The sequence below is a fragment of the Parasteatoda tepidariorum genome, chromosome 9 (assembly GCF_043381705.1).
Source record: "Parasteatoda tepidariorum isolate YZ-2023 chromosome 9, CAS_Ptep_4.0, whole genome shotgun sequence".
Taxonomy (NCBI): domain Eukaryota; kingdom Metazoa; phylum Arthropoda; class Arachnida; order Araneae; family Theridiidae; genus Parasteatoda; species Parasteatoda tepidariorum.
The window spans coordinates 77,600,179-77,625,902 of record NC_092212.1 but is presented as its reverse complement, the minus strand read 5'-3'; the positions used below and the strand labels follow the sequence as shown (position 1 = coordinate 77,625,902).

The 25,724-nt window shown below is 29.5% G+C and overlaps 1 long non-coding RNA gene across 1 annotated transcript; it reads right to left on the bottom strand.

Annotated features, from left to right (window-relative positions):
* Nucleotides 1-1,309: 1,309 nt before the first annotated feature.
* Nucleotides 1,310-14,617, bottom strand: LOC107442329 (uncharacterized). The gene is made up of 4 exons (XR_006225155.2): nucleotides 14,205-14,617; nucleotides 10,420-10,511; nucleotides 8,587-8,685; nucleotides 1,310-2,285 (listed from the first exon to the last, which is right to left on the bottom strand). It is a non-coding gene; the product is annotated as an uncharacterized lncRNA (long non-coding RNA).
* Nucleotides 14,618-25,724: the final 11,107 nt, after the last annotated feature.

The following is a 25,724-nucleotide window of genomic DNA, read 5'->3' as shown; positions in this document are numbered from 1 at the left end:
GTCAACAAATACGGGGAACTTTGAGAAAATATGGGTTAACAGGAGATACTCGTAAAAAAAAAGGAGTTTTTGTTAAAAACAGGAGACTTGGCAGGCATCAATTGATACCAAAGCATCAGATGATGAAAATGCTGAAATTTGTGGTGTCATTGCTTTAAGAAATGGTTGACAACACTGAAATAATAAGCACAACTGCCAACATTGGCGAAATAAAATAACAGAGATTTTACTAGAAACATTTCTTAGGATACAAGTTAGGTTTTGATACATCATGCAAGTCAAAAAGAGAAATTCAAGATTGAAAATAAAAAAAAACACTAACATTTAGTGAAGTAAAAAAAAAACATACATAACTCTTAATCTACAGAAGATTTTTTTAAAATCATTATTTATAACCACTTAAACTTTTTTATAACCGTTGTTAAACAGCCAACTCAATTTTGAGTTAATAATTTAACTCAATAATAAACTCAATTTTGAGTTTTGAGCTACTAATTTTCAACTCCGTAGCCTTGTAATTTTGAACCCAATCCAGACGACAAGGGAACTCCTGGATCAATCAGTCATTGGGAGAAATTAGTCTTCGTGGAGGACTTTTTGATGGAACTAACCCGTATTTGCGTTACATGGTGAGGAAAACCACGAAGACGTCCTACAGTTAGCCTGACCGCAAGGGGTACTTATACTATTAACACTAAACATAGTGCAGTACTGGCAATAGCACTATCTGTTGAGAAAGAAGAGAAGTATTTTTGCAATAAGAGGTTTTCATCAACAATTTTTTTAAAAAATTTCTTCAATAAATACAAAGAAATTTGAGAATATACGTGTAAACATACTTGATAGTCGTAAAATACTAAACATAGGAGACTTCATAAAAAACAGGAGACTTGGCAGGTATGAATAAGTGATACAGTAACAATGAAGAAAGCAAAAGGAACCACAACCAGCACCAACTTTTGCAGAAAGCGACTTTTAAAACAATAAGAAACTTCTTGTATTCACACAAACTTACATAAATAAAACAGGAATCTGTTATGAATCTTAAAAATATTTTAGCTTAATTAACTTTATTTTGCGTTGTAAATATTTTTTCAGAAAGAATATGATTGTTTCATATAAAAAGTTTTATACATTTTTTGTTACTTTTTATACATTTTCCAGTCAATGTTTGATAATTTATGTTTCCATACATTCATAGTTTGCAATGATTGGTGGTCCCAAGAAAAACGATCACTCGGGGTTCAACTGAGTGAATATATATAATGTTGTAGAGTTTTATTTCCAGTTAAAGAATCTCACTTACATATTTTCATATGAAGGCCATTTTATTTACACTTTTAATTCAGTTTACAGCTTTTTAACTTTATTCTTATAGCAATAAAGTTTTAAAAAAATATTAATTGAATAAATTGATACAAATTTTAATAAACAATAATGGCAGATAAATTTTAAAAAACAACATACAAAGTTTAGAATACTCAATTTTAATGTAACTATATCTGCAGAAAATGCAAAGAAAAATAATTAAAAAAAATTATTACATAGGAAAGTTTAAAACCATTACGAACAAAGAACACTTCTTCCTCCAAACTTGAAATGATATATTAATTTAAACACTGGGCTGTTTCACAAATTTGGGAAAATCTTATTCCACTATGTCTCTTTTATACATACCTCTAGAGGGTTTAAGTTTGTTAGTTGCACAAATATCTGGGAATCTTTATAAATGTGGAATCAAATTAAGTTTCCTGAATGATTAATCTATTTGATATATAAAGAATTACCTCTTCAATTTGGTTCAGTAGGTCAGTATATAAGACTGAATATGCTGCATCTTTTACATTCATTTTCTTTACTTTATAAATTATTATGTTGGTCTGTTATGGCTGTTAAGTCTTTCATACAATATGATTTTTAAATAAGCATGGTATACCTGATAGCATAGTATCAGGTGTTTCACGATCAGTTTTTCATTACTTAGAACATTATCAACCCAATGACATTGACTGCAACATACATGAGCACATTATTGGTGGAAGGTAATTGCATTTATACTTTGACAAACACTGAAAGGAAACAGGTTCCGGAAACACATTTAAACAAACCTAGGATGACTCTGGTGATAAAATGGCAAGCTTTGTGAACACTTGTATATGTTTGATCAACATTCAAAAATGCTTTTAAGCACTCTTCTTTCTTTTGTCCAGTTATCACTTCATTGCACTCGCATTAAAAAAATGTTCATGTTTCTTCCTTTCAATATGTTGTCTCACTGTATTAATCTAAAAAGAGGGAGAAAAAAATTCAATATGAGTTCATAAAAAAAACGACAGGTTTTAACGAGGGAAAAGAAAGAAAAATTTGTATCGCCTAATAATAAAAAAAGATTATAAATATATATCTATATACATTTATTTTTATGTACTTTTTCATACATTATTATATCCACTTTTTTATATAAAAAAGTAAAAATATATCAGTCTTCATTATATCAGTCACATATAGCTCTCAATTATAACGCAGAATGATTACAACACAGTTGAGTCTGATACATTGATCCCTGCCACTCAAACAAAATTAAACTTATAATGTAAAGTCTATATAGCATATGCACAAGCATACTATTAAAATTGTAATTAAATAAATAAAAAAAAAAATGCTGCTGATTTTTACAAAAAAAATGTCACTGAAAATTTCAAACTAGCAAAATAATTTATAACAACACAACTTTCTATTAATAGACATATAAGAGCACCATTTAAGAACATACAGATGAGTGAAAAATTCATAAAAAATAATATGCTGATTTGAAGCAACCATTTTCTATAAACAAAGATTCAGAAAACTGCAAAGTTGAAACAAATACAGCAGATGAGATGTGAATACTTCATTTTAAAAACAAATCACTTAAAACAATTAGGAATGGATCTTTTTAAGGTAATGAATCCATAAATGTTTTAAGTTGATTTACATATGACAGTGCAATTTTGAAAATTAATGAAGTATTCCATATTTGACATTTTTAACAATAGATTCCAATTACCTAGGATCAATAAAAATCTAGGGTGGCATGTCACTCATTCAGGTAAGCACAACAAAATCAAAAGAAATAAGTGGTTGAAATAATTACTTTGAAAATTTACTAATTTACGTTACTCATTGTCAAAAGATGTATTTTGTCTGGGAAATACAAAACTGTTTAACACTTTAATTTCAAAGTATTTTCATGTGAATAAGAGAAAATGAAACTAAACTTTAAGAAAGTTCGAATAAGACAGGATTTATGGAAGAATAGCAAATGTGACATAATTACTAAACTCTGTCATCGTAATGGAAGGATCACAGTAATGGTGGTTCGACTAAAGAGTGCAGATTAGCAGATTATAATAGTAAAAACTTTAGTTTCAAGCAGGGAATCACTTCAGATGAACATACAATCAATAAAAAAGTAAAAGAAGCTAAACAAGAATCATCAACCAAATTTTACTTGCAATATCTCATTTAAGAAATAAGATAGTTAAATTACATTTCTTATAAATATCATACAAATTATGTTATGTCCGGAAAGAACTTATGGTATTACATGATAAAATTTCACAAAAACATAAAATACTCATGAAAAACATAAACCAACAAAACATATAAAGAATATAAATGCCTGAAATAATTTTAAGAATGAAAGAATAAGTTAAAAGACATGAAAATAAATGAAATGACATCTGGAAAAATGTTGAAATTTCAAATGCTGCTGTTACACACAACATATCGAGCAATAAAACATATCTAGTTATTAGACATTTTCATCTTTTAAAAACTCGTGATTAAATAATCTTTATTTACTCTGTATACTTAAAAAAAAAAAGTTTTTTTTAAAGACAAATGATTTTCCAAAATAGAAATGGAAAAAAAAATAAAATAATGTTGAATCAACTTTTAACGGAAGCCACAAATCTCTTACATAATTAATTAATATTCACAGAAACTTTCAGAATCAGACTTGCCATAACAGCAGTTTCAGAAAAAAAAGCTAAATTTCACAAGCTCACATACAACTTTAGAAACAAGATTTTTAAATTACGGATCAAACTATAATAAAATTATATTTTAAAATAATTATTTCATTAAATAAACATAAATTAAATAAAGACAATTATTCTATAAATGTATCCAGTATTTTCACTTAAAGTTATATGATAATTCTGTCTGCTTTAAGTTTTAAAATGTCGTTGCTTTTTAAACTCTCCAGTAATTTTCTTCTAAAGAAAATCTGCAAATTCAATATTCTGTTTATCAAACTGCAACTTGATTAACATTTTTTAAAATAGAATTTATTAAATTTACTTAAAGGGCTTCACTAATTTCAAAATGTAACTAAATATGAAATAAATTATAATTTGTGAATCATCACTCAGTTTTGCATTTTACCAATTCAGTAATTATAATCAATGAAGAGCCGAAATCTGTCGAACAGTTCCTGAAAAAACAAGTTTGTAGGGGGGGGGAATATAGATCTTTCTTCTGTTTAAACCAGGTTAAACTGGGATCCTTTTGATTTATTTGAAACAATAGGTAAAATAACATTTTGACAAAAATAAACTTAATTAATGCATTAAACAATTTCATATAGTTATTAATCAATATTTTCAATAAACAATTTTTAAAAAAAATCTCATTTTTGTTCAATAAATATACCAATAAATTAAAATAGAATGACGAAAGATTTTGATTATGTTTATACTTATATATTTTATATTATGTTTCTACTTATGTATATTACAACTCCATTTAAATAATAAATATAAATGCAAATAAAAATTTAAAATCTAATTGTTATATAATATATTAGTAATAAATTAAATAAGGTGTACTCCTATTAGCTAGTCAGTATACATAAAAATGCCAATTTTTCAGCATTATTTAATGTTTTGGTAAAGCAATATACAAAACATCATTAATTTCATTTATTTATGTAGTGAATACTTATCTGTTCTTTTTCAATGGAATTAATACACATTTTAAGAAGAGCACAATAAATTTTAGGTAATACATAAATGTAAAATTTTTTTTTAAAACAAGGAATTGATGACTAGGGCTGACAACATCAAATTGGCTGTATACATATGTGTATAAAATATTAAAGTAAAGGCATGTTTTATAGTATTAATGAATTTATAATAAATATAGAATAAAATACTTTGCTGTTTTATCAAATCATTGAAGTTTAAAACACATATATGTTTACAATGCAGCATTAAATAAAACAATATACCTTGATAACATTTTAAATGTTCCTTTATGAAAACATTGTACTTTGAATTAAGTAGAATCAAAATAAAAAATATTTTCACAGTAAAATTTTTTTCACATTCATAACAGAGAAAAAATTCTAAAAATAATCGTGAAAATTATACATAAAATTTAGAATAGCACCTCTATTGGCAATTATGCTTTTCAATGCTGTAATCATATATTATTTAACAAGTTGTTTAAACAAAATTCTTTTTAACCTACTAAAATTTTTTTCACATTCATAACAGAGAAAAAATTCTAAAAATAATCTTGAAAATTATACATAAAATTCAGAATAGCACCTCTATTGGCAATTATGCTTTTCATTGCTATAAGCATATATTGTTTAATAAGTTGTTCAAACAAAATTCTTTTAATCTACTTTTAAAGTCAGCGCTAACTATTTCTAAAAACTATCCAAATATTAAGTAATTAACGGTCTGTTTTATGTTAAGCAACTTTAGAAACTTAACTTTAAATTTGCTCATATTAATTCATTTTATAAGTATTTTTTGCAGCAATGATACATAAACATTAAAAAACTACACATTAATGTACATGTAAAGTAACACAGATGTACACAAAAATTCAATCAGGGTAATTTTCGTTATTATTTCACACTGCACATTTTATTAATGGCAATTTTAGAATTGATAATTAAGTCTTGTAATAGAAATGAGAAGGGAAAAGCAGAATTTCTTGCAGAAAAGAAATAGTGGCATGGCGGTATAATAGGGTGTTTTTTTCTAAACAAAAATATAAAATTTAATATGTTTGATAAAAATATAAAATTATTAATGCACAGTGAAACTTAAGTTACTTTAAGCATCATTTGCAAGTAAAAAATGCTTTTCAGAATAGAAAACGTAACAAATAGAAATCTGAAATAAATGTTATTTTGATGCAGACTGGCATGATAGGGTGACCCGGGGTAATTCACGATTACTTTGTTTCTGGGGTAAATAATGATCACCTAAGTTTTACTTTAAAAAAATTATTTTTTTTTTAAATTTGAGACATGGACAAGAATGCTTGTACACTTTACTAAAGTATAACTACATTTACTTAATAATAATTTTTTGTTTAATCTAACAAAATAAGTATCTTTTAAACTGCTTTCTGTATTTTCCATTTCAAAGATGGGTTTCAAAATGTGCATATTTCTGCAAAGATCCCCCTCAATCTCTTAATAATAAATATTTTGAGTTACTTTCTTTTTCTTTGATTTAAAAGTAGTGTAAGCTTTTGTTTCACATCAACTGTAAACTTTATAATTGATTATAGGAAACTATATCAAATGTTGCCCCCTACAGATGGGGTAATTATTGATCACTGGGGTAATTCCAGATCATTGTAATTTCTTCATATAAATAGTATAGAAAATAGCTTATAAATAGCTAATTGTCTTTTCTTAAATAACAGTTCATATTTATTAAGTGGAATTTTTGTTTTGAACAAAATTTGTTTTTAACTGTATGCAAGACTGTATTCTGATTTGCACCATTTCTGGCTTGTCTTACCTTGCTTCTATCTTAATTTTATGTGTGTACATCGTTAAAATAATTTTTAAGTTTATAAATTAGCCTAGTATAAATATGGTGAGAAATTATAAGCCTAAAAAGGATACTAAGCTTCTGGAAAACAAAATTAGTGAATTTTTTTAATGATTGAAAATTAAAATTTCAGTGTGAGAGCTGCTGCCAGAGCTGTTGGCATACCTTACTTAACTTTACACTTTCCCTTAATGAAGTTAATAAATTCAGCAAAAGTAACCCATGTGGGAACTCTCTTATATTTCAGAAGAACATGAGAATGAGTTGGCTGATTGCCTAAAATGTATGGAACGATGCAAAGATTTTTGAAAAATTAAAGCGTTAATCGTTCTTCTTGCTTTAAAATCAATTGTTTTATTAGCTGCTTAAACATATCTTTTTGGTTTATTTTTTGAACTTGATGTCTTATTTGTTAATTACCATTATATATAATTATTTTCAAACAGCCCCTTTACAATAAAAACTGGTGATCAGATATTACCCCAGAAGTGATCAGGAATTACCCCAGAAATGATAAAGACCAAGGGTAATTCCTGATCACTAAAAATTTAAATTTTTTTAAATTCTAATTAGATTTTCAAACAAAAGAAGTTGGCATAGGACTCATCTCATATAGCCTCAAACTTCCAGTAAATATTAAAATTCTATTTTGAATAGGTTTTTTCACAAAATAGATGTTTGCATTTTTTGATCAGGAATTACCCCAGGTCACCCTATCATATTATTGTTTGCATAGATACATACTGTCTTTAAAAATTATTGAAAAAATGCTTGGAGAGAATACCAAAATCTGCATCATTATCTTTCTTTCTGTTGCCCTTTTCCACCACCCTAATGAATTTAGATTTTTTCAAAAACAGTTATTCATTCAAATAAAAATAGATATGTTTTTGATTAAGTGAGTTTAGTTTCTAATCCATGCCAATACCCCAAGGCGCCTAGTTAATATTCATAAAACATTAATTCAAACCAAAACTGACAGTGCTCCCGAGGCCCCATAATCGATAAATAAGAGAAAAATCATTACAAGAATTAAGAAGCACAGAAAAATAATGAACCAGCAAACACTATTTAAAAGTACACATAGTAAGACATAAAATTGAAACAGGACATCCGAACATTACAAGACATACAGACATACGAAGCATTACAAGAATTAAAAAGCACAGAAAAATAATGAACCAGCAAACACTACTTAAAAGTACACATAGTAAGACATAAAATTGAAACGCCCCCTACTAAATAAAAATAGTTACAGTAACAGTTAGAATAACCAAATCAAAATAAAATATAAATTGGCAAATCAGTAAGAAAATATTATAAATAAATCAAGTGCTGACCCCTATTTGAAAATCCTGAACAATGAAACAAAAAGACACTCAATGAGTAAAAAAATTTTGTAAAAAGTGGTGTCATCTGTTCTGGAAAAGAAATCCTAAATTTCACCGCATAGGCCAATTAATGCGGGCTTTAATATGCCAATACCCTACGCCGTATAGTTAATATTCAAATAACATTTAATGCCTTATTTAGAAAATTCTCTAATGAAACATAAAAATTAAATTCGCTCAACATATATATGAAAAAGGTTTTTTTTTTCTTCCTTTTTATTTTAAGATAACAACAAATAACAGACCAATGAAACAAATTTAGCTATAAATAGATACATTTTAAGAGTAAACATGTTCAAATTTATAATGTACAATGCTTATAAAAAAACTATTCATAGTAATCTACTTACATTTAAGTTTTGTAGAAAGTCACTTATTATCAGATCACTCACAAACAAAGAGCTACAATTAATAGCTAGCATTTTGTACAAAGCTTGGTCCAGAATCATCTAAAATATAAAAGTGGCATTAAAATTGAAATATAGATATGCAAAGTCTATTTATAAAATTCAGAACCTACTAAAAGTGGGTAGAAATATTTTTAATTGTTTACTAATATGAAGTTTTAAAAATTTTCAATCCCAAACAAATCAATGACAAAAGTAAATAAAAACAATCACATTTGCCTCTTACTAGTTAATGGTATGAAAATGGTCACTTCAGAGGGGAAAAAAAATATTTTTTTGGGTACAAATTTAGCCTTTGACATGAGTGAAATATTTTATTTTTACAAACGTCGTCAAATAGCCAACCCAATTTTTGGGTTTACGACTACTAATGTACATCTCTGTAGCCTTGTAATTTTGAACCCAATCCAGAAGACAAGGGAATTCCTGGATCAAGTATTGGGGGAAATTTGTCTTCGTGGAGGACCACGAGAACCTCCCACGGTTAGATGACGGCAAGGAGACTACTCTAACCCATGATCCCTCTACCACTGAGGATATGTCATGTCGGCACTGTGATCAGTGCAAGCCAGATGTGGATTCGTATTGATCAGCCATTGTCGGGTTTTGAACCTGGTTCACCTCATTGAAAGGCGAACACTCTAAATGAAAATATTTAAAATCTTACAAAACTATTATGTAGATATTTCTAGAGATGATAAACTCAAATCCAGCCCTCACAAATAGTAAAAAGAAAAATTAATAAAAATTCTTCAAGTACTTTTTTTCTATAATCAGATAAAAAATGCTTTTAAAACAAATTTTTACACTTGAAACTAAAAATTGCCTTTTTTTAAAAAAAGAAATTTTGAGGGGACTACTTAACATTTAATAGAAAAAAACATTTGTGTCATTAGAACATTTTTTTTAGCTTTTCTGAATTGTGATTACACACTATATACCACTTTTAAACTATTTGAAAATCAAGGTGCAGGTTCAAATCAAGGAGGAGATCATCAAGGAGTCATTAGAAAATCAAGGAGGAGAAATGGTTTATGTCCATTTTTCGCATAAAAGATTATTGGATCATCATCCAATTCATTTTGGAGTTTAATTAATATACTAAATTTTGAAAAATCAATAATTAGGAAAATTGGTTCTTCCTGAGAGTTATTACAGTGAAAATGGGTTGTGCTGAAGAAAAACGGTGTTTGTCCGTGTGTAATTTTTTTCTTCTTCTCAAAATCAGCATTCATGGACATAAACTGTTCTTCCCCCTTGATCCTTCTTTGACCGCCCTGAAGTATAAATAAAATTACACTTCTAAATCAAAGAATGCATAGAAACTCACAAACTAGGATAGACAGTCCCATGATTGAAGATTTACTAGATTTAAAGAAAAAAAAATTGCAGTCTTCTAGACACCGAACTAAAAAATACAGACAGAAAAGTTTTAATCTTCAAATGGCTGAAAATTGATCAGGATTAAACCCTTCAAAAACTATTTTTTAAAAATTTGTCACATTTTGAGGCCCAAATTCTTCAATGAGTAGGCTGAAAATCGATCAGGATTAAACCCTCCAAAAACTATTTTTTAAAAATTTGTCACATTTTGAGTCCCAAATTCTTCAATGAGTAGGCTGAAAATCGATCAGGATTAAACCCTTCAAAAACTATCTTTTTAAAATTTGTCACATTTTGAGGACCAAATTCTTCAATGAGTAGATATCCTATTTTTACATTGCAATTTTGGAAATAATATTTAGTTATAGGTATTAAAAAAAATTCACAACTCACTTTATCCTGGAAAGAAAGAGCCCAGAAAAATAAAATTAAACATTTTGAATCATTAAACATAGCCAATAGTTCAGATGGAGGAATCATGATGCCTGTAATAAAGAAAAGTTTCTTATAAAAGTATGTTGGAGTAACAAATTAAGGAAATTTAAACACATTAAACAAATGTTTTTAATTGAAAAACTTTGGTGCTAATTCAATTATGATCAACAAGAAAAAAGCTTTTATTGTTTGCATATTGTTAAACCATTTGATTCAGATCAAACTTAAGATGGACTCTGTCAAATCATAATCTACTTATCTCATGGTACAAAAATAAAATAGATATTACGAGATGACTTACAATTTAGGACTAAGAGGTCTTCTCTCTGGCAGAATTTTTTCAGGCTTTCTGCGACATACCTCTCTAATACTAATATATTTCTGCAAGATACTTTTAAAAATAACAAATACACATGTTACTAAATTAAAGTATTAGGAACGTCAACTTCAAAAATCAGGGTCGCCACTCCAATCAGGAAAAAAAAATTCCCTGTAGATATTATACACAATATATTAAGAGGAAACACGCTATCACTGAGCTTTTGTGGGAGATATATTGTACCAACTAAACTAAATTTAATAACCGGAGAAACTTTAAAAAAAAAGGCACAGCTGAACATTTTAAAACAAATAATGCTAGAGTAAATTAAATAGTTTAGTATAGCAGAAATATCCTCCCTAAATATACCATAGATTGTGCTTTAGGTGGTCACCATTTTTTAAAAGACGAAAATAAGAAACGAAATTCCCTTTTTTTTCCCAATTTGTAAGAACTAAAAACTCCCTTTATTTCCTCTGTTATTTTTGGTAATTTTTAAATTCCCTGTATTTTACAGGTCTTCCTTGTTCTCCCTGTGGCAACCCAGAAAATTCAACATATATATATATATACTTTTCTTATTAAATAAAATTACTTTTTAATTAAATATGTAATTTTTTTTATTCCAATATTATGGGCGATATTTTCACATTTTGTTGGGGAAAAAACAAAACTTATTTTCTCATTTGCATTTTGTAAATTATCACCACATTAAAAAAAATTAAAAAATTACAAAATCCATAACAGTAACTACCGAAAAAAAGAAAAAGATCGACAATGAAATCACACGAGTCGGATGATGAAAAGGGTTACTACATGCGTGTTTTCATTTTGAGATTCAGTTGTAATAAATAATACAGCATTAAAAATATCGTATTTTAAAAACTATGGGGAAATCAAAAATGACTGCATAAAAAAATTAGAACGAAAATTTCCGCAGAGTAAAAAACAAATTTTTTACTTCATTACTTTTTATTTTTCATTATTCTCAAATGAGAACAGAAAAATCACAAGCATTTTTTTCCACTCCGATGTACGAGAAAGACATCTTTTGAATATAATTCGGAAGTAAAGATAAAACTTTCAAAAATTTCTGCAGAAAAAAAACGTAAAATTTTTTACTTCCCAAAAGAAAAATCTTTCTCCGAGAAACTGGCAACGTTCTGCAACAATGTCGCCACGATTCTACCACGAGGGAGGTCTTTATACTCACAATTTTAGATTTTAGGATACATTTTAGTGTTTTCTAGTAGTTTTTTCTGGTTATGTAACAAGCTTGTGTTGTTAGTACGATTATTGATTGTTGAATACTAATTGATTGTTGAATGGTACTGGTTTTTTTGTCAAAAAAAAAAATAATAAATAAACTGAAATACTGCACACATCAAGTTTTGAATGGGATGGCCTAGTACCATGCTCAGAAGATACTGCGAAACAGAAAAAATATCCACCATCTCAATGGTTATCCACCATCTCAATTAAGAAAATTTAGAAGAAAATGCCAAATTATAACCAAAATAAAAATTATTAATGAATGACAAAGACTTAGTGACTATTTAGTATAAATACAAATTTTTTTTTCAGAATTGTAAACAAAGAAACTGTAAGAAGTTTTGTAACAGTATTTGTATCAAAATATTTTTCAGGTTTTGGCAACAACCCAGCAGTGGCTGGTGACAGGGGATATTTCTGAATTGTGATCTGTCACGCTAACTACAATCACTAACGTACCAAATGGATTTCAAGCTTGCAAATTTTTATTTTTAAAAAAGACATGTAGATGTTTTTTTTAGTTTCTTGCGGGCCGCTGCCAAGACTTGGCAATTATTCTGCCACAGATCACAATACGGAAATCTCCCCTGGTGAGAAACTAAAAGCTAACACTATGGAAGAGTGCAAACTAGCAGTGTGTAACTAATAACTACCTTTTGGCAAACCAGAATATTTATTATTTTTCGCAAGTAAAAAAATTCTTTGGCACCTCAGAAATCATAGTTGGTGTTTAACTCCCATGGAAATATCCTCTGGTAGCTTAAAGTGTGAGCTCATCAAAAGATTTCCATAGTCACTCTGCATAAAAAGGTATATTTACGTGTTAAGATCCGGCACATCAACTTTAATCGCCAAGGTGTCAAATAAATTTTAAAATCTCACTTGAAAAAAAAAAAAAAAACAAGCTGATGTTGGCCCTGCAGTGGCTACAATTACCATTGGAGTTGTTTCTTCTCTGTAATGTTTTTCCTTAGTTACATGCGAGTCACTAATCGGAAGTTGTCAAGACTTACTTATTGGCAGAAGTGTATTATACTGCCACAGATCATGATGCGAAAATCTACCCATATTAGATTTAGCAAATCTGTTACATTAATATAGTTACAAAAGAATAGAATAAGAGTTTTGCTTTAAGAGCAAACTATACTTCTATCAACTAGAGATGAATTGGTGCAGGGGTCTGTCCAGATATTTTGTGAAAGGTCTTGTTTTTGTAAAATTGGGAAAAACTATTCATAATTTGTGAATATAAAATAAGCGTTAAGTCACATTCTTTCAACCAGGGTCTGGCTTTGTGAATTTGTGCAAATAGAGTTCTGTTATTGCAAAAATTGATAAAAACCTTTTCAAGAAGTTTTTAAATTGTAAATAGATACAAGAATTGGCTCAACAATTGCTGTTACTAAATTAGAGATGTAGCATAAAAATATTTGGCATTTAGCCTATACTGCTTAACACAGAATAGTCATTTCGGACGAATAATGGAAACAAAATCACTCACGACATTTTTAATAATTTCAATTGACATATTTTAAGTAACACAACTTAGTAATGAATCACTTTTAATATGTTGCACATTAAGTAAACTTAAACAATTCTTAAATTTATAATATTTTATTTCAAAAATTGCCAGAAATTAATTTTTATTACTTAATAATCTATTAATTAATGTTAAGAATAATTAATTGATTATGAATCATAAATTGATCAATTATTTATTTACAAAAAANTTAATATTAATAAGAATGCGCACACGATGTTTGTAAAAGTAGAAATATTTTCTTAGAATACTACACTTGGAATTTAAACTTAGGGAAACTTAGTTTGTCTTGAACCCCCCCTCCCCAGGTAAGGTTTATTCCATTAACAAAACAATAATGAAGATAATCAAATTTGTGAGGGGTCCAATTAAAAAATAAATTATTTTATGAAGGGTCCGTTTTTAAGAAAAGATATTTTGTGAAGGGTCCGTTAACCAAATTTCTTCTAAACAGAACCCTGAGGTGAAAAAGGTAATTCGATAAATATGAGATGTTACAAGATGAAAAACAGTTCAAATTTTTTGTTGCAGCTGTCAATTGACAGTAGTACGACTCAACACTGATTCAAATGATTGTCATCGCAAGCAAAACAAAGCAAAGATGTTATTTACCTTTAATTACAGTTCAAGTTACTTATCAGAGAAAGAAACAGATATAATATCTGATTTTCTCAAGAGAACATTGCTAGGCTCTTTACACATTGGCACAAGTGCATTTGAAAAAAAAAATTTACTTCCATCTGGATTGCAGCCTTTATAAATTCCAGAAAGCTTAATGTTTTCGTGCATTTTAATTTTGGCATGGAAACTGCCAAGATGAGCCAAGGATCGAAGATACTCTTCTCTTAAGCGTGCTACTTCATTTGTATCAAAAGTTCCTAAATGAGACATTTCATTTATTTTTATTCATTCAATAAAACTAGTTGAACCTAAACAAGACAAAAATCCAAAATTCATAAGAAAAATAATACCCAAATTGAAACGCGTTTAAGTGCCTACTTTTGTTCGACTACATCACTAGATATAAAACCCTTAAACCCCTTAAACTGTTTAAAATCAGTTTTTAAGGAGCATTCTCACTAATTACTTTGACGCACTTTCGATCACTCAATCAGGTTCTCTTATTTCCTCGACGGTAATCAGATATGCGGCAATCGAATCCGAAGCTGAATTTCGCGCGGGCTGAATTTTACAGTGTTGTTTAAAAGTATTATTGTTGTTTTACAGTATTAAATAATCTTTAAACTGGACAAAAAACTCCGCATTCTCAGGTATACATGGCGTATAACTAGAAAATGTTCATATAACTAGAAAACAACGAAATGATTTTTTTGACGATTTCTTGTTTAGGTAGAATTTTAGTTTCGTATGTTGTAGTTTACGTAGCATAAAGGACTATTGGCGATGGTTTAAGATCCGAAAGCATGCCATCACAATTCGCGATCGCAACTCTCGAATACGCCATCTGCGAAAAAGACAGGTTCCATGTTTTGACCCTTCCCTCCATTCTTTTTCTCATTTGCATGGAAATGTAATACGATAATTTCCCCTTCCATAATATTTTTCGTATTTAATTGTCAAAAATATTTTCTAAAATTTCTACGACGCTTTCTTTAAGAACTCTAAGTTTAATACAGTTTTCGATTCCATATAGTTTCCTAAGTTAAAAGCTTTTATTTATTTGGAAATTGAGAAAGAAACTAGCGTACTTCCTTCTCCTATGAATATACACACGCTAATGGTGAAAACATGCGAAATGTTACCATAGGTAAAGAGTTCCGCTCTGGATTTAGTAGACCATTTCGATCGCCAATTGTGCAGCTGTAGTGTGACGTAAATAAAATACCTACCTTCCTTATAATATTTTCATCGCTCCATGTATAAAGTATAATTATTTATTATAATTAAACTTTTAGTACCAAATACTAAGTGTAATTCTTAATAGCAAAATATAATAATTTTAAAAAAATTTATAATTGCTTTTAAAGTTAAAACACAGTGTTTTTTTTTAAAATATTTTTTATAATGCAGTAATTCTTCGTAATGCGGTTTTTAATAATGTGGTGTTTTATAATGCGGTTTTTTTTTTATAAAGCAGTTTTATAATGCGGTATAAAGCAACTAAAAAAAGATTCAATATAAGTATATTTTTCAAAATTTATTTATCACTTTAAAATTATTTCCAAGTAATGCTTAGTCAAAATCAGCCTTTCATCTTTTCAGTGGGTAGATAAGATGAGTACCAAGCATGCTTAGGGACTAAACACTGGGGGTTGTTCCGTTTTCTTCTGACCACCAAATCGGAATATCTGCTCCGGCATCCCAGAGTCCAAGGTCAAGAAAACTGAGATGGGCACAGCAGGCCTTGGCCCTCTCTATGGGCTGTCGAGCCCACTGAGTTTAATTTAGTTTTGTTTTGTTAAAAGGTACCAGATCTGAAGAGATAAAAGAACTCTTGTAATTGTGCTTGATATGGAATTTGTCACACCAAACAATATATTAACATGATGCAGTTAATTAACATGATGCAGTTGATGCATTAATTAACATGATGCAGTTGCCATGCATCATGTTAAGCGGAGGAGGGGGGTCAAAAGTCTTCCGTTTTCTAAAAAATTTTAATATTTTTAGAAATAAGTTTCCCGAGCTAGACCTTTCGTCTTTTCTTTATAATCGTCTATATAAAAGTTCAGATTGGTGCTCCGAATATTGTATCAAGACCTTTAGAGAAAGCTTTAATTGTGTATATTTGAAACATTAGATGCAGAAATATTAAAAGCAGTAATATTAAAGTTTTTGAAAACTACTTGTGATACTTTAATTCTGAATTAGTTGCTTTTGTTTTGATGAAAATCATGAAATGGAAATCAAAATGCCTTCAAAACTATTGTCGCTTCTTAAATATAAAATTGATAAAGAATATACAATATTTAGGAAAGCAAAATAATTATTACTCTATCCTAACCATTAACTCTTTGCTTCTTTAATTGTTTTTTTATTTTAGAAGTAAAGAAGTATTAAATTTGCTTTTATTACTTAAGTTGCTAATTTTAACATAATTGATAGTTCGATGTTTTGTCTCAATTATTGAATTGCTTTAAAGTAGAGTAATTTTTTTCATAAACATGTTTACTTTCTTTTTCAATTAGACATTTTATGTTTGTCACATTAAAAAATAAATATTATATATTCTTTCTTACTTAAACCATTTTAGGCTCATTATCATCTGTACGCAAATTTTCTCTTTCCTTAAAAAAGTAATTTTTTTTCTGTTGGGATTAGGAAGAACACGTACGTTTATTTTTGATATTTTCATTTTTATTTGACAAGGACGTTTCAATTTTCAATTGAAAAAAACTGTGACTTTAGAGGGCGAAATCTGTAATTTATTTTTTTGAGCTGAAACTTACAGAATATTTAAACTAAGAAACTACATTAATATTAAAAATATCTAAGCTGCTTCTTACAAACGTAAAATTATATCCTAAATTTCATCATAATATATCCTATTGGGCATGGATTATTTTAAATTTTGTTCATGCGAAAATTAATCCCAGCACTTTTAATGTTTTGAGATATATACAAGAAAAAAAAGTCCTTTTAAATTACATCAGATCTTTTAGGGTTATGGAGAGCCATCAAAGAAATTCGAACTTTCGTTTCTTATGGCCAGCCTAATAGCCCATGTTTACCCAGTACTAAAGCTTTGGTACAATGACTCGTATAAGAAAAAGCATTATTTGAACACATCTTTGCTTTTACCAACTTTTTTTCTTTTTTTTGGGGGGGGGGAGTTTAAGAGAGAATTATTCTTGGAAAAAAAAAACACTGTCACAAGTGGGTGGTGTAAAACTGGCTTCATTCACACTAAAACTGACCTCTTCTGTGGAATTCCGCAATGGTTGGAAATCCCTATACTGTAATGCAATTTAAAAAATTTAAAAAGAAAAACGTGCTTTACAATAAGCACGTGCTTTACAATAGATTTCGAGGAAAGTAGCTGATCAAAAATTTATTTTCTTTACCATTACAATGCTAAAATAGAATCTCAAGAAAGCTGATTAATATTTTTTATTTATATATATTTTTTTGCAATACATAAAGTAACATGCAAAAATGCAAAATATATAAAAATCTCCATTTCAAATTCTTTGTCCTTTACGTTGATTTTAATATAGCATGGCAGTATAATACAGAATCAATCGAAAGACAACAAATTTAAAAGCTGGTATTGAACAAGGATTAATAAATACCAACTTTTACCAACTTTCAAAACTATTTCAAAACTTTCAAAACTATTTATAATTTTCGCTTTCACTTTGCTGTTCAGTAGCTCACTAATGTTACAGGTTCTATGCAAGTAAATACACACATTATTATTTTTAAAAAGTCGGGATTTTCACGGGAGTTTTAGGTTTTCCTCCCGAATGAAATGTTTTTTTTTCCCGGGTTAGTTACATTCCTGCAAAAATCGAACTTTGACTTTACTTTTGACGCACGATTCAGTGTCATTTGAAGAAAATGGAATGAACAACAAGGAAACTGAAATTATCCGACGGAACAAAATGTCACACACTCGACTGCATTTAAGTAACAAACATTTGTGAGGGCACATTATGTCTGGAGGATACGCCATGTTAAAGAAGAAAATACAAACAATGAAAGCGTTACGCTTTTGCACTTAATTCTTCCACGACTCTTTCTTAATAAGGCACGCTATTCAAAGCTTAAGTTTTTTTTAAAAGCATTGATCGTTAATATGTTACAAAGCGGAAAACGGCAAGCCTAGTTTCCTATCAGTTATTGTTCATCAGAAAAAGAAGAAAAAAAATTACTCGTTGCCAACCGGAAAAAAGAAATGATTTGCTGAAATGTAGTTTTGTTACAACAATATGCAGAGTATACAAAAGTTGTTGTCAGAATTTTTTCTACTCCTGAAATAGGGTAAAATTAACTGTCATCACCTGCCAAGAGTGATTAACGTGAAAAAATGGCGATTAAAAATTGCATACCAGTCGCCACACGACACACGATCGCCACTTTTATTCGTCGAAAATGCACTGTTTTTATTCTTTTATTTTCAATATGTTTTTATGAATATGTTTTTCGAAATTACGGTAGTAATTGCAGGGTATTAATCTAGGTTGAAGGATTTCTAAACACTAAACAGTATCTTTGAAGGGGAAAGCTTTAACTGTTACTATTCTATCTCCCCCCCCCCATGATTATTCAGCACTAATTAAATTTGCTTAGATTAGAAACCCGAAAAATTAAGTTAAATTTGCAACATTTGAAAAATAGTTTTATATTTATCACTATTGCACAATTATAATTATAAAAAAAGATTATAATATTTAAATGTTGAATTACATAAGCTCATTCGCGCTTTACATTCTTTTAAATACACGGTTCTTTCTTCTCCCCTCCCCCAAAAAAGAAAGTGGTAGAAGAAGTGTTTCATTGTTAAGATTAATTTTGCTGGAATAAGATAGCTCACGTTCCCATTGTTATACGAATAAGTTTAATACTTAAAGCATTTCCGCGACAATCTGTTGTGAGAAGAGCCGTATTGGCTCAGGGGATAGAGCGTTCGCCTTCCAATGAGGTGAATCTGGTTCGAATCCCAGCGACGGCTGATCGATTCGAATTACTCGGCTCGCATAAACCAAAGCGCTGACGTTAAATGTCCTCAGTGGTAGAAGAATCACGGTTTAGACTCCCCTTGACGTTAGGCTAAATGTGAGAGGTTTTCGTGGTTATCCTCTCCATGTAACGCTAGTGCGGGTTAGTTCCATCAAAAAGTCCACCACGAAGGTAAATTTCTTCCATTTCTTGATCTAGAAGTTCCCGAGTCTTCTGGATTGGGTTCAAGATTACAAGGCTACTATTTGAACATTAGTTGTCGTAAACCCAAAATTGGGTCGATAGTTCAACGACGATTATAAAATAAAATAAAACCTATTATGAGCCAAGGAATAATGGAGAATAATGCTCCACAACTTCAGGACCAACGGTCAGCATTGCGCATATGCCGCTTTTACTTCCCAGACAAAGCTGCTACCAGTCGATCTGATGCCGGGTGGATATCAAGCAGCCACTGATAATCGAACCCTAGTCCCTCACAATACTACTTTAGTGCCTTAATGACTGAGATACGGAGGCTCAATAAGTTTAACAATAGAATTTTTTTAAAAAGTTAATTGACACTTGACAGTAGTACTTTTGATTGGTGCTGTAAGGTCACATTAAAAATACATTAATGAAACAACTATGTGAAAAATCAAAGAAAAATGGTGCTCAATAAAATACATTAAAAAGAAAGAAGAATAATCTTTATAGAAACGTAAAATATCAAATGAATTGCACGAATGAGCAAAAATGTTAAACTAATCTCTGATTATTTAAAAACATATTTATTTATATCTTCAATCATGGGACTGCGATATCCTAAGTTAAGAGAAAAAAATTTATTTTTCGCATTATCATAAAACTACTAATTTTTTAGTCATAATGCAGCTTAATGGCACTAGGTGTAACATTAAGAACATAACANCAACGGTCAGCATTGCGCATGCTACGAATACAGCATCAAGACCTTTAGGCGAAGCTTTATAGTTTTGAAAAATTAGTTTCAGAAATATTAAAAACAGTAATATTAAAGCTTTTAAAAACTACTTGTGATACTTTAATTCTGAATAAGTTGCTTTTGTTTTGATGAAAATCTTGAAATATAAATCAAAATGCCTTAAAAATTATTGTCACTTCTTAAACGTAAAATTAATAAAGAATATACAATAATTAGGAAAGTAAAATAATTATTACTCTATTATAACCTTTAACTCTTTGATTCTTTAATTGTTTTTTATTTCAAAAATAAAGAAGTATTAAATTAACTCTTATGACTAAAGTTTCTAATTTTAACATAATTGATAGTTCTATGTTTTGTCTCAGTTATTGAATTCCTTAAAGTAAAGTCTTTTTTTTTTCTTCATAAATAGGTTTTCTTTCTTTTTCAATTAGACATTTTATGTTTGTCTCATTTAAAAAAAATATTATGTTTGTTTTCTTACTTAAACCATTTTAGGCTCATTTGTACGCAAACTCTCTTATTTCCTTAAAAAAAGTAATTTTTTTTCGGTTGGGATTAGGAAAAACAACATTTATTTTTGATCTGTACATTTTTATTTGACAAAAACGTTTCAATTCAATAATTTTTAGTTGAAAAAAGTGTGACGCTAGAGGGCGAGATCTGTAATTTATTTATTTGAAATGAAACTTTCAGAATTAAGAAAAGAAAACTGCTATCTGCTTCATAAAATAATCGTTTGCTTTTATTAACAAATAATTATATGCTTATTAAATTAATAAACAATCTTTTACTTTATTCTAAATAAAAAGACTATTTTTAACGAAAGCAGATGTGATTCCACACCAAAAAAAACTTGCTAATGATACCGCATTTCTAAAAAATCAGAATTTTTTAGAAATTAATTTAGAATTTATAGAATTTCTAAGAAATCAGAATTTTTTAGAAATATTCTGATTTTAATTCATAATAATAATGGTTAATTCTTAATAATAATGGCATTTTATAGCAAATCGCACCTTTTTAGCTCTTTAACCGAACTCATACTATTGTGCCGGTTAGATATTGACCCAAAATGATTGTAGTGATAATATGTTTATTTTAAACCCAGTTTAAACTGAATAAATATTTTATTCTCAAAGCAACTACATTAATAAAGCTGCTTCGTTACAAACGTAAAATTATATCTTCAATTTTATCATAATATATTATATTGCGCATGGATTATTTTTAATTTTGTTCATGGGAAAATTAATGGCAGCACTTTTTATGTTCTGAGATATATACAAGAAAAATGGTACTTTCAGATTACATCAGATCTTAAAGGGTTATGGAGCGCCATCAAAGAAATTCGAATTTTCGTTTCTTATGGCCACCTTAAAAGCCCATGTCTACCCAGTACTAAAGCTTCGGTACAATGACTCTTATAAGAAAAAGTGTTATTTAAACATCCCTTTGCTTTTACCAACTTTTTTTTTCCTCTTCTTTTTTTGGGGTGGGGGGGGGGCTAAAGAGAGAACTATTCTTGCAAAATAAAAAATAATAAAAAACACTGGCACAAATGGGTGGTATAAAACTGGCTTCATTCCATTCACACTAAGACTGACCTCTTCTGTGGAATTCCGCAGTGGATGGAAATCCCTATACTGTAATGCAATTGAAAAAATTGAAAAAGAAAAACGTGCTTTACAATAGATTTCGAGGGAAGTAGCTGGTCAAGAATTTATTTTCTTTACCACTACAATGTTAAAATAGAATCTCAAGAAAACTGATTAATATTTTTTATTTATATTTCTTTTTTGCAATACTTAAAGTAACATGCAAAAATGCAAAATATATAAAAATCTCCATTTCAAATTCTTTGTCCTTTACGTTGATTTTACTATAGCATGGCAGTCACAAATTTAAGAGCTGGTATTGAACAAGGATTAATAAATATATTTTTGAAAGAATAAAGATCTATAATTTTAGCTTTCACTTTGCTGTTCAATAGCTCACAAATGTTACAGGTTTTATGCAAGTAAATACACACATTGTTATTTTTAAAAAGTCGGGATTTTCACGGGAATTTTAGGTTTTACTCCCGAATGAAATGTTTTTTTTTTCCGGGTAAGTTACATTCCTGCAAAAATCGAACTTTGACTTTACTTTTGACGCACGATTCAGTGTCATTTGAAGAAAATGGAATGAACAACAAGGAAACTGAAATTATCCGACGGAACAGAATGTCACACACTCGACTGCATTTAAGTAACAAACATTTGTGAGGGCACATTATGTCTGGAGGATACGCCATGTTAAAGAAGAAAATACAAACAATGAAAGCGTTACGCTTTTGCACTTAATTCTTCCACGACTCTTTCTTAATAAGGCACGCTATTCAAAGCTTAAGTTTTTTTTAAAAGCATTGATCGTTAATATGTTACAAAGCGGAAAACGGCAAGCCTAGTTTCCTATCAGTTATTGTTCATCAGAAAAAGAAGAAAAAAAATTACTCGTTGCCAACCGGAAAAAAGAAATGATTTGCTGAAATGTAGTTTTGTTACAACAATATGCAGAGTATACAAAAGTTGTTGTCAGAATTTTTTCTACTCCTGAAATAGGGTAAAATTAACTGTCATCACCTGCCAAGAGTGATTAACGTGAAAAAATGGCGATTAAAAATTGCATACCAGTCGCCACACGACACACGATCGCCACTTTTATTCGTCGAAAATGCACTGTTTTTATTCTTTTATTTTCAATATGTTTTTATGAATATGTTTTTCGAAATTACGGTAGTAATTGCAGGGTATTAATCTAGGTTGAAGGATTTCTAAACACTAAACAGTATCTTTGAAGGGGAAAGCTTTAACTGTTACTATTCTATCTCCCCCCCCCNCCCCCCATGATTATTCAACACTAATTAAATTTGCTTAGATTAGAAACCCGAAAAATTAAGTTAAATTTGCAACATTTGAAAAATAGTTTTATATTTATCACTATTGCACAATTATAATTATAAAAAAAGATTATAATATTTAAATGTTGAATTACATAAGCTCATTCGCGCTTTACATTCTTTTAAATACACGGTTCTTTCTTCTCCCCTCCCCCAAAAAAGAAAGTGGTAGAAGAAGTGTTTCATTGTTAAGATTAATTTTGCTGGAATAAGATAGCTCACGTTCCCATTGTTATACGAATAAGTTTAATACTTAAAGCATTTCCGCGACAATCTGTTGTGAGAAGAGCCGTATTGGCTCAGGGGATAGAGCGTTCGCCTTCCAATGAGGTGAATCTGGTTCGAATCCCAGCGACGGCTGATCGATTCGAATTACTCGGCTCGCATAAACCAAAGCGCTGACGTTAAATGTCCTCAGTGGTAGAAGAATCACGGTTTAGACTCCCCTTGACGTTAGGCTAAATGTGAGAGGTTTTCGTGGTTATCCTCTCCATGTAACGCTAGTGCGGGTTAGTTCCATCAAAAAGTCCACCACGAAGGTAAATTTCTTCCATTTCTTGATCTAGAAGTTCCCGAGTCTTCTGGATTGGGTTCAAGATTACAAGGCTACTATTTGAACATTAGTTGTCGTAAACCCAAAATTGGGTCGATAGTTCAACGACGATTATAAAATAAAATAAAACCTATTATGAGCCAAGGAATAATGGAGAATAATGCTCCACAACTTCAGGACCAACGGTCAGCATTGCGCATATGCCGCTTTTACTTCCCAGACAAAGCTGCTACCAGTCGATCTGATGCCGGGTGGATATCAAGCAGCCACTGATAATCGAACCCTAGTCCCTCACAATACTACTTTAGTGCCTTAATGACTGAGATACGGAGGCTCAATAAGTTTAACAATAGAATTTTTTTAAAAAGTTAATTGACACTTGACAGTAGTACTTTTGATTGGTGCTGTAAGGTCACATTAAAAATACATTAATGAAACAACTATGTGAAAAATCAAAGAAAAATGGTGCTCAATAAAATACATTAAAAAGAAAGAAGAATAATCTTTATAGAAACGTAAAATATCAAATGAATTGCGCGAATGAGCAAAAATGTTAAACTAATCTCTGATTATTTAAAAACATATTTATTTATATCTTCAATCATGGGACTGCGATATCCTAAGTTAAGAGAAAAAAATTTATTTTTCGCATTATCATAAAACTACTAATTTTTTAGTCATAATGCAGCTTAATGGCACTAGGTGTAACATTAAGAACATAACATATTTAGGCAGGTTCTTTAAACGTTGCTCTAAACTGTCTTAAAATGATTAAAATTCACTTATGCTCTCATGGCTTCTGACAACCGCATTTACAAGAATAAACTAAACTACCTGAAGCAGCACGTCTCAGCCGCTCGCATCATACTCTTAACTTCACACATCTCCTACAAAACCATTAAATCAGCAATTTTATGAAGATTTAAGAAAAAAAGCAAGAAATCCAATAATTTAGAGTATTTTTCTTGAATTACATATTCTATTTATAGGCATAATGTAGTGTATTTATCGCTAAAATGTGAAACTTTCGTGGGAATAGTTATCCGTAAGAATGAAACGTATGTTTATGTTACATTTTTCATAACATAATCTGTCACATTATGCAATCGGAGGAACATTTTAAAGTATTTTTGGTGAATTTAAAATTTTATTTATAGCGATAACGCAGAATAAAATGTAAGAACTAAAATGGGAAGGGTTCCATAGGAATGAAATATCGATTCATATTTCATTCTTATGGTGCGATTTAAAGAACTTTTGCTGGATGGTGTATTTTATTTATAGCCATAATGTCATAATGCTGAAAGAAATGTAATATTTAAAATGTGAAGTCGGTCCTTAAGAATGAAACATCGTTTTGGGTTTCATTCCTATGGGTCTCCATGTACTTTCGCTGGGTTGCGTATTCTTTTAACAGGAACAATGCAGAACAAAATGTAAAACCTAAAATGGGAAGTCGTTCCATAAGAACGAAGAATCGTTTTAAGTTTCAGGTTTCATTCTTATGGTGCAGTCTCGAGTACTTTCGATGGATTGTATATTATTTTAACAGCAATAACTCAAAATGAAGTGTAAAACCTGAAATGGATAGTCGTTCCACAAGAATGAAACATAGTTTTAAGTTTCAGGTTTCAATCTTATGGTTCAGTCTCGAGTACTATAGGTGGGTTGTATATTATTTTAACAGCATAATTCAAAATGAAGTGTAAAACCTAAAATGGATAGTCGCTCCATTCTTTATTGTTTAAGGTTCCATTCTTATGGTGCGATCTCGAGTACTTGCGGCGGGCTATAGATTCTTTTTATAGCCGTAGTGCAGAGACAAAATGTAAAACCTAAATAGGGAAGTGTTCCATAAGAATTAAATATAGCTTTAGGTATTTTTTAATAAAAGAAAAATTAGATTACGATTTATGACCTGGAATTGAGGTCGAATTATGATATTAAAATAAATCGAATTCTGAAATTGCGTTGAATTTTATAAGAACTATCAATCTATTTCAAACATTTTCATAGCTTATAAATGTACTACAAAATTCATATTTCAGAGTA